At 37.1% G+C, this 18,578-nt stretch overlaps 1 protein-coding gene across 1 annotated transcript in view; it reads left to right on the top strand.

Moving 5' to 3' along the window:
* The window catches only part of STPG2 (sperm tail PG-rich repeat containing 2), a 542,953-nt gene that overhangs the window by 212,194 nt on the left and 312,181 nt on the right, over positions 1 to 18,578 (top strand). The window lies entirely within an intron of this gene.

The following is an 18,578-nucleotide window of genomic DNA, read 5'->3' as shown; positions in this document are numbered from 1 at the left end:
CATAACATAAACTTTATATTAGGACCTGAGTGAGGTAACTGGTAGCCTGCTGTAGCCTCCTTGGCTAGACTGATACTTTTATATTTTTAAAGTTCAACAAAATTCTTCAAGCTATGCCAAAGTCTAGAATTGCTATATGAGAGATTATTACATGGAATATCCCTTGTAGGGTCAGAGAACATTCATTCTTAGGACATATAGAAAGGCTGAACTTGTGTTGTGTATGGAGTACAATATTTACTAGGTTCAACTCATTTTACTCATAGTGCAAATGTTTTCTCTTTTCAATGTGAATTGATCTTGAAATCTAAGACTCCTCAGTGATTTATTTTTATTCCCCTTGACCTGCATGTTAAATGGTATGGCTATAAATTTTTCTGAATTTCCTTTTTTAAGTAAATACCTAATAGTGAGTAAATTGAAAACAGAAAAGCAGATTAAATTTAAAAATGGGTAATTGATTAATTCAGATTGAATTTACAAATATATCAAAGTAAAATTTGGAGTTAAAAAGCTGGACCCAATGGTAATGTTGCTGGAGTCTAAATGTTTGTATCTCCTTAAAATTCATATATTGAAATCCTAACTCCCAAGGTGATGGTATTAGGAGGTGGCACTTTCTGGGAGGTGATCATGTCATGAGGGTGGAGACCTCATAAATGGGATTAGTACTCCTATAAAATAGGTCCAAGGGGGCTCGTTTTCCCCGTTTATCATGAGGACTCAGAGAAGGTACTGTCTTTGAGGAAGCAGGGCCTCTCCAGATACTGAGTCTGCTTGTGCCTTGATGTTGGACTTTCCAGCCTGCAGATCTGTGAGAAATCAATTTCATTTATAAGCTACCCAGTTTATGGTATTTTGTTATAGCACCCCAAACAGACAAATGCAAATGTTACAGTGTAGCCTTTTGTGAACAAGGTGTTATTAAAATACATTTTTGTAGAAATTGGACTATCTTGAGAAGATATTGTTAATAGCACATTTCAAAACAGGATTATTAAACAAGGTTTAAAATGTAGCTAATCAGTAAAAACAGAGTATAGCTTGCTGAAATAAAATTCTGCTGTGTGAGATAATGCCAACAGTTGATTTGTAATACTTTTGAAATCAATTGTAATATTGTGAAATAACTGGCACAAGATCAGGATGAACTAATTAAAGGGAATGACAAATGCAATGCTAGTTAATATAACTGTGAATGTCTTGGAAATCATAGGCATTAGATTAATTTGGTGAAAGCTATTCAGGAATGGACTTACTATTTTTTTCTGAGGCATTATTGGAATCTGAGATATAGTCAAAATTAGCATTAGGTTCTATTCTATGAGTTTTTTTGTAATTATAAATTCAAAAGACGGTTTAAAATCATCTAGCAATATTCTTTACATGTAATAGATTCTGAGTAATTTTTAACTAATTGTGCTGTTTTAATGGATTCTTTCTTCATCTTGAGGAATTTTAGAGTTCAACTGTATTTTTCAAGTGAATCATTGTTGTACACACCTCAGGATCCATTGGGAGGTATGCCATGACTAATTTATTACTAATATAATGCTTTTAGGCTTAGGAATCATTGAATGGATTCAAAGTTATTTCTATCATAATATCACAGGTAGTAGGAAAAAACAATGGAAATTTCTGAAAGCATCCATAGGAAGGCAGCATATATATGTTAAACTTTATGTTTGTAGTGAAAAAAGATGGTGCACATCTGCTCTAAAGGAAGACAAGTTGCTTCACCAATATTTTTGACTTAATTTACATATTTTTCTTTTAACTTTGTCCCTCTTTAGATCTGAAAACTTCTTTTTAGTGTTTTCTTTTCTGGCATGAAACATTTGCAATTAAAATTATTCAGTGGGACTCTGGTTACCCAAGAAGCAGAATAGTTTAGTCACATAGAAAGCTTGGTTTTTAAATCTCTTTTGCAAATGACAATACACTTCAAACAGGTGGGTATATAATGTGCATGTAATGAAAAATCCAAATCATTGATCTCAAAATAAAATTGAAATAATATCTCAAAATTATGAAGTAATTGATTTAATTTTATTATTTACTTTAAATAAAAATAAAATTTATCTCCCAGGTATTTTACTTATGGATATGCCGCAGTCTTAAAGGATGATTTGATAGCTTAATTTTCCAAGTTGTATCTTTACATAAAAAATATAGCTCCCTTCCAGACTTCTGATTTCATACGAAAGACTTATTTCTTGTACAACATCCCGGGGAAATATTTTTTATTCTTTTAAAAAAAGCTATGATATAAGCATTAGTTGATTATAAATAGAAAGAAAATATGACAATTGGAGGATGAACACAAACATCTGTTTACCAAGCATTCTAGAAGCAGAATGTAGAGACAATAATTATTTGATATAGAAAACACAATGTTGTTTCAAGCTGAATAAAAGCATAAGTTATTGATTTGAGGAGCTCAACAGAATGCCGAGGAGGATAAATATAAAAATACCTATGTCCTTCTCACTTTTTCTTTTCTTTTTTTTTGCATTTTCAGAAGATCCTAACTAAATAAAATATCCTTGAAGCTTCCACAGAGTAAAGTCATTGGGTAACCCACAAAGGGATGAGAAATATAAGTTAGGTCAGGTACTTGCTTAGCAACATTAGCCCCATTTTAAGGCTAAGAGGTGATGAAGTAGTATTTTCTTAAATTTCTCAGGGGAAATGATTGGGATATAGAGTTCTCCCTCTTCCTAAAGTTTCAATTAAATGAATCAAGAAAATAATTTTCCGACATGCAATAGTTCAGAAAGTTTAGTAACTCTGTGTCTTCATATGTGGAGTTGCTTCAGCAAAATAAAAAAAGGAAACAAAAGAAGGGTGACATAAAGACAAAGAAGAATATGAATTCTTATATGAATATGAATTTCCTAGACAAAGTAAAGAAAAGTGAAAACTCATTAATGAAGAAGTCATTTTAGCTCATATATGACATATTCTTCAAGAGGCAGGAGTTTGATGACATAAAATTTATTACTTGTGTATGGCCACATTACTTGGTTCTGTAGGGAAGAATAATGATAATATAAATCCTCCTTTAAAATTGGTTGATTTAAAAATCACAATAAAGTGATATAGGAGCTGAAGGATGAAATAGCTGGTATAAAAAAGAACCTAACAGGTCTAACAGAGCTGAATAATACAAGAATTTCACAATGCAATTGCAAGTATTAATAGCAGAATAAACCAAGCTGTGGAAAGAATCTTAGAATATGAAGACTGGTTCTCTGAAATAAGACAGTCAGACAAAATCAGAGAAAAAGAATAAAAAGGAATAAACAAAATGTCCAAGATGTATGGGATTATGTAAAGAGGCCACATTTATGAATCACTGGCATCCCTGAAAGGGAAGGGAAAAAAGCAAGCAACTTGGAAAATATATTTAAGGATATCAGCCATGACTGTTTTCCCAATTTTGCTAGAGAGGCCAACGGTCAAATTCAGGAAATGCAGATAACTTCTGCAAGATTACACACAAGAAGATCATCCCCAAGATAGAGAATTCTCGGATTTTCCAAAGTTGAAATGAAAGAAAGAATGTTAAAGGCAGCTAGATAGAAAGAGCAGGTTACCTAGAAAGGGATCTCCATGAGGCTAACAGCTGACCTCTCAGCTGAAACCCTATAAACCAAGAGACTGGGGGCCTGTATTCAACTTTCTTAAAGAAAAAAATCTTCAACCAAGAATTTTATATCCAACTAAGTTAAGATTCCTAAGTGAAGGAGAAATAAGGTCCTTTTCAGATAGGCAGATGTTGAGGGAGTTCATTATTGCCAGACCTGCCTTACAAGATATCTTGCAAGAAGCACTATATGTAGAAAGGAAACACCACTACCAGCTAGTACATAACACATTTGAACACACAGGACCAGTGTGACTATAAAATAACCACATGAACAAGCCAACATAATAACTGGGTAACATCACAATGCCAGGATCAAATCTGTACATATCAATACTAACTTTGAATGTAAATGGGCTAAATGTCCCAGTTAAAAGGCACAGAAAGATAAGCTGGATAAAAAAGCAAAACTCAATTGTATACTGTTTTCAAGTGACCCATCTCACATGTAATGACTCTCATAGGCTCAAAATAAAGGGATGGAGGAAAATCTACCACACAAATGTTAAACAGAAAAGAAGCAGGGGTTGCAATCTTAATTTCAGAAAAAACAGATTTCAAACCAACAAAAATCAGAAATGATAAAGAAGAGCATTACATAATGGTAAAGGTTTCAATTCAACAAGAAGACTTAACTATTCTAAATATATATGCACCCAACAAAGAGAACCCAGATTTACTTATTTATTTTTTCTTTTTTTAAATTATACTTTAAGTTCTAGGGTACATGTGCACAACATACAGGTTTGTTACATATGTATACTTGTGTCATGTTGTGTCATGTCAGTGTAAACGTGCAGGTTTGTTACATATATATACTTGTGTCATGTTGTGTGTTGTGTCAGTGTAAAAGTGTTCCTATTTCTCCACATCCTCTCCAGCACCTGTTGTTTCCTGACTGCCATTCTAACTGGTGTGACATGGTATCTCATTGTGGTTTTGATTTGCATTGCTCTGATGGCCAGTGATGATGAGAATTTTTTCATGTGTCTGTTGGCTGCATAAATGACTTCTTTTGAGAAGTGTCTATTCATATCCTTCACCCACTTTTTGATGGAGTTGTTTGATTTTTTCTTGTATATTTGTTTAAGTTCTTTGTAGATTCTGGATATTAGCCCTTTGTCAGATGGGTAGATTGCAAAAAAATTTTTCCCATTCTTTAGGTTGCCTGTTCACTCTGATGGTAGTTTCTTTTGTTGTGCAGAAGCTCTTTAGTTTAAGTAGATCCCATTTGTCAATTTTGGCTTTTGTTGCCATTGCTTTTGATGTTTTAGACATGAAGTCCTTGCCCATGCCTATGTCCTGAATGGTATTGCCTAGGTTTTCTTCTAGGGTTTTTATGGTTTTAGGTCTGACATTTAAGTCTTTAATCCATCTTGAATTAATGTTTGTGTAAGGTGTAAGGAAGAGATCCAGTTTAGCTTTCTACATATGGCTAGCCAGTTTTCCCAGCACCATTTGTTAAATAGGGAATCCTTTCCTCATTGCTTGTTTTTGTCAGGTTTGTCAAAGATCAGATGGTTGTAGATGTGTGGTATTATTTCTGAGGACTCTGTTCTGTTCCATTGGTCTATATCTCTGTTTTGGTACCAGTACCATGCTGTTTTAGTTACTGTACCCTTGTAGTATAGTTTGAAGTCAGGTAGCATGATGTCTCCAGCTTTGTTCTTTTGGCTTAGGATTGTTTTGGCAATGCAGACTCTTTTTTGGTTCCATATGAACTTTAAAGTAGTTTTTTCCAATTCTGTGAAGAAAGTCATTGGTAGCTTGATGGGAATGCCATTGAATCTATAAATTACCTTGGGCAGTATGGCCATTTTCACAATATTGATTCTTCATATCTGTGAGCATGGAATGTTCTTCCATTTTTTGTGTCCTCTTTTATTTAGTTGAACAGTGGTTTGTAGTTCTCCTTGAAGAGGTCCTTCACATCCCTTGTAAGTTGGATTCATAGGTATTTTATTTTCATTGAAGCAATTATAAATGAGAATTCATGCATGATTTGGCTCTCTGTTTGTCTGTTATTGGTGTAGAGGATTATTTGTGATTTTTGCACATTGATTTTGTATCTTGAGACTTTGCTAAAGTTGCTTATCAGCTTAAAGAGATTTTGGGTTGAGATGATGGGGTTTTCTAAATATACAGTCATGTCATCTGCAAACAAGGACAATTTGACTACCTCTTGTCCTAATTCAGTACCCTTTGTTTCTTTCTCCCACCTGGTTGCCCTGGTTAGAACTTCCAAGACTATGTTGAATAGTAGTGAGAGAGGGCATCCCTGTCTTATGACAGTTTTCAAAGGGAATGGTTCCCATTTTTGCCCATTCAGTATGATACTGACTGTGGGTTTGTCATAAATAGCTCTTATTATTTTGAGATATGTCCCATCAATACCTAATTTATTGAGAGTTTTTAGCATGAAGGGGTGTTGAATTTTGTCAAAGGCCTTGTCTGCATCTATTGAGATAATCCTGTGGTTCTTGTCTTTGGTTCTGTTTATATGCTGGATTACGTTTATTGATCTGCGTATGTTGAACTAGCCTTGCATCCCAGGGATGAACCCAACTTGATCTTTATGGATAAGGTTTTTGATGTGCTGCTGGATTCGATTTGCCAGTATTTTACTGAGGTTTTTGCATCGATGTTCATCAGGGAGATTGGTCTAAAATTCTCTTTTTTGTTGTGTCTCTGCCATGTTTTGGTATCAGGATGATGCTAGCCTCATAAAATGAGTTAGGGAGGATTCCCTCTTTTTCTATTGATTGGAATCGTTTTAGAAGGAATGGTACCAGCTCCTCCTTGTACCTCTGGTAGAATTTGACTGTGAATCCATCTGGTTCTGGACTTTTTTGGTTGGTAGGCTATTAATTATTGCCTCAATTTCAGAGCCTGTTATTGGTCTATTCAGGGATTCAACTTCTTCCTGATTTAGTCTTGAGAGGGTGTATGCATCCAGGAATTTATCCATTTCTTCTAGATTTTCTAATTTATTTGCATAGAGGTGTTTATAGTATTCTCTGATGGTAGTTTATATCTCTGTGGGATTGGTGGTGATATCCCCTTCATCATTTTTTATTGTGTCTATTTGAGTCTTCTCTCTTTTCTTTTTTGTTAGTCTTGCTAGTGGTCTATTAATTTTATTGATCTTTACAAAAAAACAGCTCCTGGATTCATTGATTTTTTGAAGGGTTTTTTGTGTCTCTATCTCCTTCAGTTCTGCTCTGACCTTAGTTATTTCTTGCCTTCTGCTAGCTTTTGAATGTGTTTGCTCTTGCTTCTCTAGTTCTTTTAATTGTGATGTTAGGGTGTCAATTTTAGATCTTTCCTGCTTTCTCTTGTGGGCATTTAGTGCTATAAATTTCCCTCTACACACTGCTTTAAATGTGTTCCAGAGATTCTGGAATGTTGTGTCTTTGTTCTCATTGGTTTCAAAGAGCATCCTTATTTCTGCCTTCATTTCCTTATGTATGCAGTAGTCATTGAGGAGCAGGTTGTTCAGTTTTCATGTAGTTGAGTGGTTTTGAGTGAGTTTCTTAATCCTGAGTTCTAGTTTGATTGCACTGTGGTCTGAGAGACAATTTGTTATAATTTCTGTTCCTTTACATTTGCTGAGGAGTGCTTTACTTTCAACTATGTGGTCAATTTTGGAATAAGTGCGATGTGGTGCTGAGAAGAATGTATATTGTGTTGATTTGGGGTGGAGAGTTCTATAGATGTCTATTAGGTCTGCTTGGTGCAGTGCTGAGTTCAATTCCTGGATATTCTTGTTAACTTTCTGTCTTGTGGATCTGTCTAATGTTGACAGTGTGGTGTTAAAGTCTCCCATTATTATTATGTGGGAGTCTAAGTCTCTTTGTAAGTCTCTAAGGACTTGCTTTATCAATCTGCGTGCTCCTGTATTGGGTGCCTATATATTTAGGATAGTTAGCTCTTCTTGTTGAATTGATCCCTTTACCATTATGTAATGGCCTTCTTTGTTTCTGCTGATCTTTGTTGGTTTAAAGTCTGTTTTATCAGAAACTAGGATCACAATTCCTGCTTTTTTTTTTCATTTGCTTGGTAGATCTTCCTCCATCCCTTTATTTTGAGCCTATGTGTGTCTCTGCACATGCGATGGGTCTCCTGAATACAGCACACTGATGGGTCTTGACTCTTTATCCAATTTGCCAGTCTGTGTCTTTTAATTCGAGCATTTATCCCATTTACATTTAAGGTTAATATTGTCATGTGTGAATTTGATCCTGTCATTATGATGTTAGCTAACTATTTTGCTCATTAGTTGATGCAGTTTCTTCATAGCGTTGATGGTCTTTACAATTTGGCATGTTGCAGTGACTGGTACTAGGTGTTCCTTTCCATGTTTAGTGCTTCCTCTGGGAGGTGTTGTAAGGCAGGTCTGGTAGTGACAAAATCTCTCAGCATTTGCTTGTCTGTAAAGGATTTTATTTCTCCTTTACTTGTGAAGCTTAGTTTGGCTGGATATGAAATTCTGGGTTGAAAATTCTTTTTAGTAATGTTGAATATTGACCTCCACTCTCTTCTGAGTTGTAAGGTTTCTGCTGAGAGATCCACTGTTAGTCTGATGGGCTTACCTTTGTTGGTAAACCGACGTTTGTCTCTGGCTGCCCTTAACATTTTTCCTTCATTTCAACTTTGGTGAATCTGACAATTATGTTTCTTGGAGTTACTTTTCTTGAGGAGTATATTTGTTGCATTCTCTGTGTTTCCTTAATTTCATTGTTGACCTGCCTTGCTTGATTGGGGAAGTTCTCCTGGATAATATACTGAAGAGTGTTTTCCAACTTGGTAAGATAACCCAGATTTGTAAAGCACATTCTTAGAGACCTGCAAAGAGACATAGACCCCCTTACAATAAGACTTCAGCACCCCACTGACAGTATTAGGCAGATTATTGAGTCAGAAAATTAACAAAGATATTCAAGAGTTATATGCAACATTGGACCAAATGAATCTGATAGGCCTGTTCAGAACTCTGCACCCCTAAACAACAGAATATATATTCTTCTCATTGCTACATGCACACATTCTGAAATTGACCACATCATTGGACATAAAACAATCTTCAACACATGTAAGAGAACTGAAATCATACTAAACACATCCTTGGACCACAGTGTGTTAAAACTAGATGCCAAGACTATAAAAAAAACTCAAAATCATGCAATTATATGGAAATTAAACAACATGCTTCTGAATGACTTTTGGGTAAATAATGAAATTAAGGCAGAAATCAAGAAGTTCTTTGAAAATAATGAGAAGATAACACATACAGCTAAGGCAGTGTTAATAGGAAAATTCATAGTACTGAATTTCCACATCAAAAAGTTGAAAAGGAGGGGCAGACCCAAGATGGCCTACTAGAAGCAGTGGTAGTCGGAGGCTCCCACTGAAAAGAACCAAAACAGCATGCACATCTTGTACTGGTAACCAAGGTGTCCAGCTTCTCTCATCAGGACTGACCAGGTGGTTCACATGACTAGTGGAGAGCAACAAAAAGCAGGGTGGTTTGTCAGCCCACCTGAGAGCCACACAGGGCAAGGGGCACCTCCAGCACCAGCCAAGGGAGGCAGTGAGTGAGCGTGCCATCCAGCCTGGGAAGCTCTGCTTTTTTCACAGATCTGTGCAAACCATGGATCAGAAGATCCCACTTGTGAGCCCAGGCCACCAGGGCCTTAGGTCCCAACCACAGAGCTGTGCAGATTCTCAGCAGTCAATTGACTAGAATTTGGCTAAGACTACAGAGTTCCTGGTGGGGAAGGTGGCCATCATCACTGTGGCTGCCTGCTGTCTAAGCCATCTGAGCTCCCTGGGGGAAAGGCAGTAGCCATCACTGCAGCTGCTGGCTGCCTAAGAAAGCTGAGCTCTCTGAGGGAGGGGTAGCTGTTATCACTGCAGCTGCCAGCTACCTAAGACAACTCAACTTCCCAGGGGAGGGATGGCAGCCATCACTGTGGCTGCTAGCTATTTAAGACACTGGACTCTCGGGGGCAATGGGCAGTGGCCATCACTATAGCTCCAGGCAGCTATTTTTTTCCTGCTGGTGCCAGGGAGACTTGACTACTTGGTTCCAGGGGATATTCCCCACAGCACAGCACACCAGCTGTGGCAGATCATGGCCAGACTGCCTTTGTAGGCCAGATCCTGACCCATCCCTGCTCACTGGGTAGGGCCTCCCTGCAGGAGCTCCAGCAACTCCAGCCAGGGGCTTAGGGACAGAACTCTGATTTTCCTGGGTCTGAGCCCCTAGGGGAAGGGGTGGCCATGGTCTCTGTGGACCTGCAGACTATGTCTTCCTTTCTGCTAGCTCTGAGGAATCTGGCAGCCCAGATGAGTGGGTTTGCCCGGAGTGCAGCACACCCCCTCAACCAAGCGATAGCCAAGTGTCTTTGTTAAATGGGTCTTGGTTCCTGCGCCCACCACAGTTGGATGAGAGCCCCCAACAGAGGTCAGCAGACACCCCCCTATACAGGAGTGTTCCTACCGACCTTAGGTTGGTGCCCCTCGAGGTCAGAGATCCCAGAGTAAAGAGCAGGCACCCATCTTTGCTGTTGTCCAGCCTCCTCGGGTGACATCTCCATGTGCAGGAGGGATCCAGATGAATAGAGCCTTAAGTGAACCCTCAGCAAACCACAGCAGCCCTACAGAAGAGGGATCTGACTATTCAAAGGAAAACAAACAAACAGAAAGCAACAAGAACAGCATCAACAAAAAAGTTCCTAAAAAAACCTCATCCAAAGGTCAGCAGCCTGAAAGATTGACACTAGACAAACTCACGAAGATGAGAAAGAATCAACAAAAAAACCGCTGAACATTCAAAAGGACAGGGTGCCTCTTCTCCTCGAAATGATCACAATACCTCTTCAGCAAGGGCACAGAACTGGACAGAGGATGAGACAGATGAATTACAGAAGTAGCCTTTAGAAGGTGGATAATAACAAATATTGCTGTAGTAAAGGAGCATGTTCTAACCAAATGCAAAGAAGCTAAGAACCATGATAAAAGGTAACAGGAGCTGCTAGCTAGAATAACCAGTTTAGAGAGGAACATAAATAGCCTGATGGAGCTAAAAAACACACCACAAGAACTTTATAATGCAAACACAATGTCCATAGCTGAATCGATCAAATGGAAGAAAGAATATCAGAACTTGAAGACTGTCTTGCTGAAATAAGGCAGGCAGACAAGTTTAGAGAAAAAAGAATTAAAAGGAACAAACACAACCCCTAGGAACCTTGGGATTATGATAAAAGACTGAACCTATGACTGATTAGAGTACCTGAAAGACACAGAGAGAATGAACCAAGTTGAAAAACACACTTCAGGATATCATCCAGGAGAAATTCCCCAACTTAGCAAGATAGGCCAACATTCAAATTCAGGAATCCAGAGAATCCCAATAAGATACTCCATGAAAAGATCAACCCCAAGACACATAATCATCAGATTCTCTAAGTTTGACATGAAAAACAAAACGTTCAGGGCAGCCAGAGATAAAGGCCAAGTCACCTACAAAGGGAAGACTATTAGACTAACAGTGAAGCTCTCAGCAGAAACACTGCAAGCCAGAAGAGAGTGGGGGCCAATATTCGACATTCTTAAAGAAAAGAATTTTCAACCCAGAATTTCATATCTGGCCAAACTAAGCTTCATAAGTGAATGAGAAATAAAATCATTTTCAGACAAGCAAATGCTGAGGGAATTCATCCCACCAGGCTTGCTTTGCAAGAGCTCCTGAAGGAAGCAGGTAAAGAAGGAAAGGTAAAACTGGTACCAGCCACTGTAAAAAACATGTTGAAGTACAAAGACCAATGAAACTGTGAAGAAACTGCATTAATTGGTGGGCAAAATAACAAACTAGCATCATGATGACAGGATTGAATTTAATAACATAACAATATTAACCTTAAATGTAAATGGGCTAAATGCCCCAATTAAAAAGCACAGACTGGTGAATTGGATAATGTCAAGAACCATCAGTGTGCTGTATTCAAGAGACACATCTGATGCAAAAAGACACACGTGGGCTAAAAATAAAGGGATGGAGGAAAATTTACCAAGCAAATGGAAAACAGAAAAAATTGGGGGTTGCAATCTTAGTGTCTGACAAAACAGACTTTAAAACCAACAAAGATAAAAAAAAAAAAAAAGACAAAGGGGGCATTACATAACAGTAAAGGAATGAATTTAATAACAAGAATTAACTATCCTAAATATATACACACCCAATACAGGAGCACCCAGATTCATAAAGGAAGTTCTTAGAGACCTACAAAGAGACTTAGAGTCCCATACAATAATAATGGGAGACTTTAACACATCACTGTAAACATTAGACAGATTATCAAGACAGAAAATTAACAAGATAGTCAGGACTTGTCCTATTCTCTGGATCAAGTGTAACTAATAGATATCTACAGAACTCTGCACCCCAAAACAACAGAATATACATTCTTCTCAGTACCGCACAGAACTTATTCTAAAATCGATCAAATAATTGGAAGTAAAACACTCCTCAGCAAATGCAAAAGAACGGAAATCATACAAAACAGTCTCTCAGACCACAGAACAATCAAATTAGAACTCAGGAGTAAGAAACTCACTCAAAACCACACAACTACATGGAAATTGACCATCCTGCTCCTTAATGATTCCTGGGTAAATAATAAAACTAAGACAGAAATCAAGAAGTTCTTTGAAACCAATGAGAACAAAGAGACAATGTACCAGAATCTCTGAAAAGCAGCTAAAGCAGTGTTATGAGGGAAACTTCCAGCACTAAGTGCCCACATCACAAAGCTAGAAAGATCTCAAATCGATAGCTTATATTTAGATCCTATATTTAGAAAATCCCTTAGTATTGGCCCAAACACTCCTTCAGCTGATAAAAAACTTCATATAAATTTAAGGATACAAAATCAATCTACAAATGTCATTAATATTCCCACACACCAATAGTAGTCAAGCTGAGAGCCAAATCACGAATGAACTCATTCACAAAGGCCACAAAAAAAATAAAATTCCTAGAAATACAGCTAACCAGGGAGGTTAAAGGTCTCTAAAATGAGAATTACAAAACACTGCTCAAAGAAATGAGAGAAGAGAGAAGACACAAACAAATGGAAAAACATAACATGCTCATGGATAGGAAGAATCAATATTGTTAAAATAGCCATACTGCTCAAAGCAATTTGTGAATTCAATGCTATTTCTATGAAACTATCAATGACATTCTTCCTTGAACTAGAAAAAAAATCTTTAAAAATTCATATGGAACCAAAAAAGAGCCTGAATAGCCAAGGCAATCCTAAGCAAAAAGAACAAAGGTGGAGGCATCATGTTACCTGATTTCAAACTATACTACCAGGTTGCAGTAACCAAAACAGCACGGTACTGGTACAAAAACAGGCACATAGACCAATGGAACAAAAAAGAGAGACCAGACATGAGGCCATACATCTACAACCATCTGATCTTCAACAAATCTGACAAAAACAAGCAATGGGGAAAAGATTCCCAATTCAATAAATGGCACTGGGATAACTGGTCAACCATATGCAGAAAAATGAAGCTAGACCCCCTTTTTATACCGCATACAAAAAACAACTCAAGATGATTAAAGACTTACATGTGCAACCCAAAATTCTAAAAATCCTTGAGAACAATCTAGCCAATACTATCTTGGCGTAAGAACGGGTAAAGACTTCATGACAAAGACACCAAAATTAATTGCAACAAAAGTGAAAATTGGGCTGGGTGTGGTGGCTCATGCCTGTAATCCCAGCACTTTAGGAGGCTGAGGTGGGTAGATTACGAGTTCAAGAGATTAAGATCATCCTGGCCAACATGGTGAAATCCCGTCTCTACTAAAAATACAAAAATTAACTGGGCGTGGTGGTGCGTGCCTGTAGTCCCAGGTACTTGGGAGGCTGAGGCAGGAGAATCGCTTGAACCTGTGAGGCCGAGGTTGTAGTGAGCTGAGATTATGCCACTGCACTCCAGCCTGGTGACAGGGCAAGACTCTGTCTCAGGAAAAAAAAAAAAAGTAAAAATTGAAAAATGGGATTTGATTAAACTTAAGAGCTCCACAGTAAAGGAAACTAACAACAGAGTGAGCAGATGGCCTACAGAATGGGGGCGAATTTTTGCAATCTACCCATCTGACAAAGGTCTAATGTTCAGCATCTATAAAGAACTTAAACAAAATTTATAAGAGTAAAACAAAACCCCATTAAAAAGTGGGCAAAGGACATGGACAGACACTTATCAAAGGAAGACATACATGTGGCCAACAATCATCTGAGAAAAAACTCAACATCACTGATAATTAGAGAAATTCAAATCAAAACTATACTGAGATACCATCTCACACCAGTGAGAAAGGTTATTATTAAGAAGTCAAAAAATAACAGATTCTAGTGAGGTTGCAGAGAAAAAAGAATGCTTATACAGTGTTGGTGGGAGTGTAAACTAGTTCAACCATTGTGGAAGACAGTGTGGCAATTCCTCAAAGATCTAAAAACAGAAATTCCATTCAACCCAGCAATCTTATTACTAGGTATATTCCCAAAGGAATACAAATTATTCTGCCATAAAGACATGTGCATGCAAATGTTTATTGCAGCACTATTGACAATAGTAAAGACATGGAATCAACCCAAATGCTCATCAGTGACAGATTGGATAAAGAAAATGTAGTACATCTACACCATGGAATACTATGCAACCATAAAAAGAATGAGATCATGTCTTTGTGGGAACATGGATGGAGCTAGATGCTATTATCCTTAGTAAACTAATGCAGGAATAGAAAACCAACTACTGCATGTTCTCACTTACAAGTGGGAGCTAAATGATAATTACTTATAAACACTAAGGAGGAAACAGTAGACACTGGGTCCACTTGAGGCTGGAGGGTGGGAGAAGGGATAGGAGTAGAAAAGATAACCAATGGGTACTGGGCTTAATACCTGGGTGGTGAAAAAATCTGTACAGCAAATCCCTGTGGTGCAAGTTTACCTGCATAACAAACCTTCACATAGACCCCCAAACCTAAAATAACAGTTAAAAAAATAAAATGGGTTTATTTTAAATCAACTACACAAATAAAAGAGGACTTAATTATAAGACAGAATATAAACTTTAGAAACCTTAATAATAAAATAATAAAGAGATTGGGAGATAGTGTATGTGCCACATTTATCATTTCATAATGCAGAGTTAACAGATGTTAAAAATTCACAAATCAATATTAGGCCTTATATGAAACTTGTAATGGTACATGTAACAAAACTAAACCAAACCAAAAAAAACGAAAACAGAAACAACCCCCAACAAAAATCCTTTAAAGACCTAATTACTTAAAGGAATTATTTCTTATAATGGACCCAGGGAGTATACTCCTTGAGCTAGCATTTCATTATGACCATGATTTTTCCCGGCATAACTTTCCAGCCTTATGGTCCACAATTCTACTGGGCCCTAAGTATGTAGCAAACTTTCCTGTCTCCCTCATTTTGTTCTGCTTGTGCAATTTTTTTTTCCACCCTCTATCTCTATCAAACATAAGCCTTCCTGACCTCTAAGACCTACCTTTGTCATGTGCCTTTACCCTCAGGCGAGGGGCAATCTCTTCTTTTCCTCTTCTACCTTCCTGTAGCTTCCCCAGGATTTGTCACATTCTGCCTTGAATCATAGGGAACAACATGTGTAGTGGAATAAACACACGCTTCTGAATCCAAGATGTGAGTTTAAATCCCAGCTTTGGAGGTGGTTACTTAAGGTCTCAGTGCCTTCATTTTTCACCCTATATAAAATGGATATTACAGTATCTACCTCACAGAGTCATTGCGAGCTATACATGCAGTGATTGGGTAAAGCACTCGGCACATGGCAAGCAATTAGCAAATGCTGGTTACTTCTACTCCCTTCTCTTCTCTTTTCCCAGTGTATCATAAATTCCTTGGGAGCAGGCACTATGTCTGATTTACTCTTGTTCTTCCCACAGTACTTCCCATAGTGAGTTACCCTTAGTAACTACTCAGTAAGTTGAATTGAATTTAAATTACCTGTAAGTCTTATGGTGTGGTATTAAATTAAGAATATGTGGTTCTGGAAACACTCAAATGTCTATCGCTGGATGAATGGATAAACAAATTGTGGTATACACATAATGGAATATTATTCAGCCTTAAAAAGGAATGAAATTCTGACGTGCTACAATATGATGAACCTTGAAGACATTATATGTGAAATAAGCCAGACAGAAAAGGACAAATATTATATGATTCCACTTACATGAAGTACCTAGAGTAGTGAAATTCATGGAAACAAAAAGTATATGTTGACATCCCAAATCTGAAATGGGAAATGCTCCAAAATCTGAAACTTTTTGAATGCCAATATGATGCTCAAGGAAAATGCTCATTGGATCATTTCAGATTTTGGATTTTTGGATTTGGGATTCTCAATTGACATAATGCGAGTATTCCAAACTCCAAAAAAAAAAAAAAAAAAAAAATATGAAGTCCAAAACACTTCTGATCTCAAGAATTTTGGATAAAGGATACTCAATGTGCAACTTGGAGAATGGTGGTTCCAAGTGGGGAGGAGAGAATGGAGAGTTACTGTTTAATGGTACAATGTTCTGTTTGGGAAGATGGAAAGTTTTGGAGGTGTGTGGTGGTTATGGTTGTGCAACAATGGTAAGGTACTTAGTACTGCTTAACTGTACACTTAAAAATGAAAATGATAAATTTTATGTATGTCTTACATCAATAAAAAAAGTTAAAAAAAATCTTTTCCTGGCCTGGTATTTTATTTTCCTGGTGACCTATTTATTCCTGTTTTCTTGAGTTTAGTTCAGTGTGCTGATTCTTTTTTACAGTGATGGTAGGTCACTATTACGGTGTTTCTAATTGGGCTTCGGAGAATCCTCTGAAGGATTCTCTGTTTACCTTAAAAGAAATTTTTAGGAATATATGATGAGCAATCAATTTAACTTGAGATAATAATTTACTTTCAGACAAAGATTACTCTGAAAACAACTCTACAGAGGGAGATTTTCTTGCTTGTTGGTGTCAAGCATTATGTGTATCCAGTTCAGATAAATCATTTCGAAGGATTGATTGTATTACATGTGTAGGTCTATATTTCATAGCTGTTACATATCTTAGAAATTTTACTTTTAGTACTTTATTCTGAATGTACAGCTTTGATTTGAACTTGAATATTCTCAGGATTTGCAATTATAATTTTATGTTATTTCTGATTGAAATAAACACTCAAAATCAGGAAGTATCTAAAAATTATATTATTGTAAATGTTAAAATTTTTCTTCAACTTGCTCATTTAAATTTGCTTATTAAATTTAATATATTCACACTTAAATTTCAAATTTAGCATCAGATTATGTAGAACATTTTGGGGTTTATGTATGCACTAGAAAATTTTAAAATTTGAAACCTGTTGATTCTGATATTTGTTATATTTAGCAATATGATGAATCCCCCATAAGGACTGAGGATTTTTACTCTTTATTCCATAATGTGGAGGTGTGTGTTCCACTACTAATGACCCTTGGGAATATTGCCAAACTTGGAATTATGTATCACTGTATACTGTAATCTTAATTGATAATTTAAAGCTATACTATCATTATATATATATATTTATTATACTTTAAGTTCTAGGGTACATGTGCATAACGTGCAGTTTTGTTACATATGTATACTTGTGCCATGTTGGTGTGCTGCACCCATCAACTCGTCAGCACCCATCAACTCGTCAGCACCCATCAACTCATCATTTACATCAGGTATAACTCCCAATGCAATCCCTCCCCTCTACCCCGTCCCCATGATAGGCCCTGGTGTGTGATGTTCCCCTTCCTGAGTCCAAGTGATGTCATTGTTCAGTTCCCACCTACAAGTGAGAACATGCGGTGTTTGGTTGTCTCTTCTTGTGATAGTTTGCTGAGAATGATGGTTTCCAGCTGCATCCATGTCCCTACAAAGGACGCAAACTCATCCTTTTTTATGGCTGCATAGTATTCCATGGTGTATATGTGCCACATTTTCTTAATCCAGTCTGTCACTGATGGACATTTGGGCTGATTCCAAATCTTTGCTGTAGTGAATAGTGCTGCAATAAACATACGTGTGCATGTGTTTTTATAGCAGCATGATTTATAATCCTTTGGGTATATACCCAGTAATGGGATGGCTGGGTCATATGGTACTTCTAGTTCTAGATCCTTGAGGAATCGCCATACTGTTTTCCATAATGGTTGAACTAGTTTACAATCCCACCAACAGTGTAAAAGTATTCCTATTTCTCCACATTCTCTCCAGCACCTATTGTTTCCTGACTTTTTAATGATTGCCATTCTAACTGGTGTGAGATGGTATCTGATTGTGGTTTTGATTTGCATTTCTCTGATGGCCAGTGATGATGAGCCTTTTTTTCATGTGTCTGTTGGCTGTATGAATGTCTTCTTTTGAGAAATGTCTGTTCATATCCTTTGCCCACTTTTTGATGGGGTTGTTTGTTTTTTTCTTGTAAATTTGTTTGAGTTCTTTGTAGGTTCTGGATATTAGCCCTTTGTCAGATGAGTAGATTGCAAAAATTTTCTCCCATTCTGTAGGTTGCCTGTTCACGCTGATGGTAGTTTCTTTTGCTGTGCAGAAGCTCTTTAGTTTAATTAGATCCCATTTGTCAATTTTGGCTTTTGTTGCCATTGCTTTAGTTGTTTTAGACATGAAGTCCTTGCCCATGCCTATGTCCTGAATGGTGTTACCTAGGTTTTCTTCTAGGGTTTTTATGGTATTAGGTCTAACATTTAAGTCTCTAATCCTTCTTGAAATAATTTTCGTATAAGGAGTAAGGAAAGGATCCAGTTTCAGCTTTCTAC

This window comes from Piliocolobus tephrosceles, chromosome 3 (assembly GCF_002776525.5).
Source record: "Piliocolobus tephrosceles isolate RC106 chromosome 3, ASM277652v3, whole genome shotgun sequence".
NCBI lineage: Eukaryota > Metazoa > Chordata > Mammalia > Primates > Cercopithecidae > Piliocolobus > Piliocolobus tephrosceles.
This window is presented reverse-complemented; position numbering and strand designations above follow the sequence as displayed.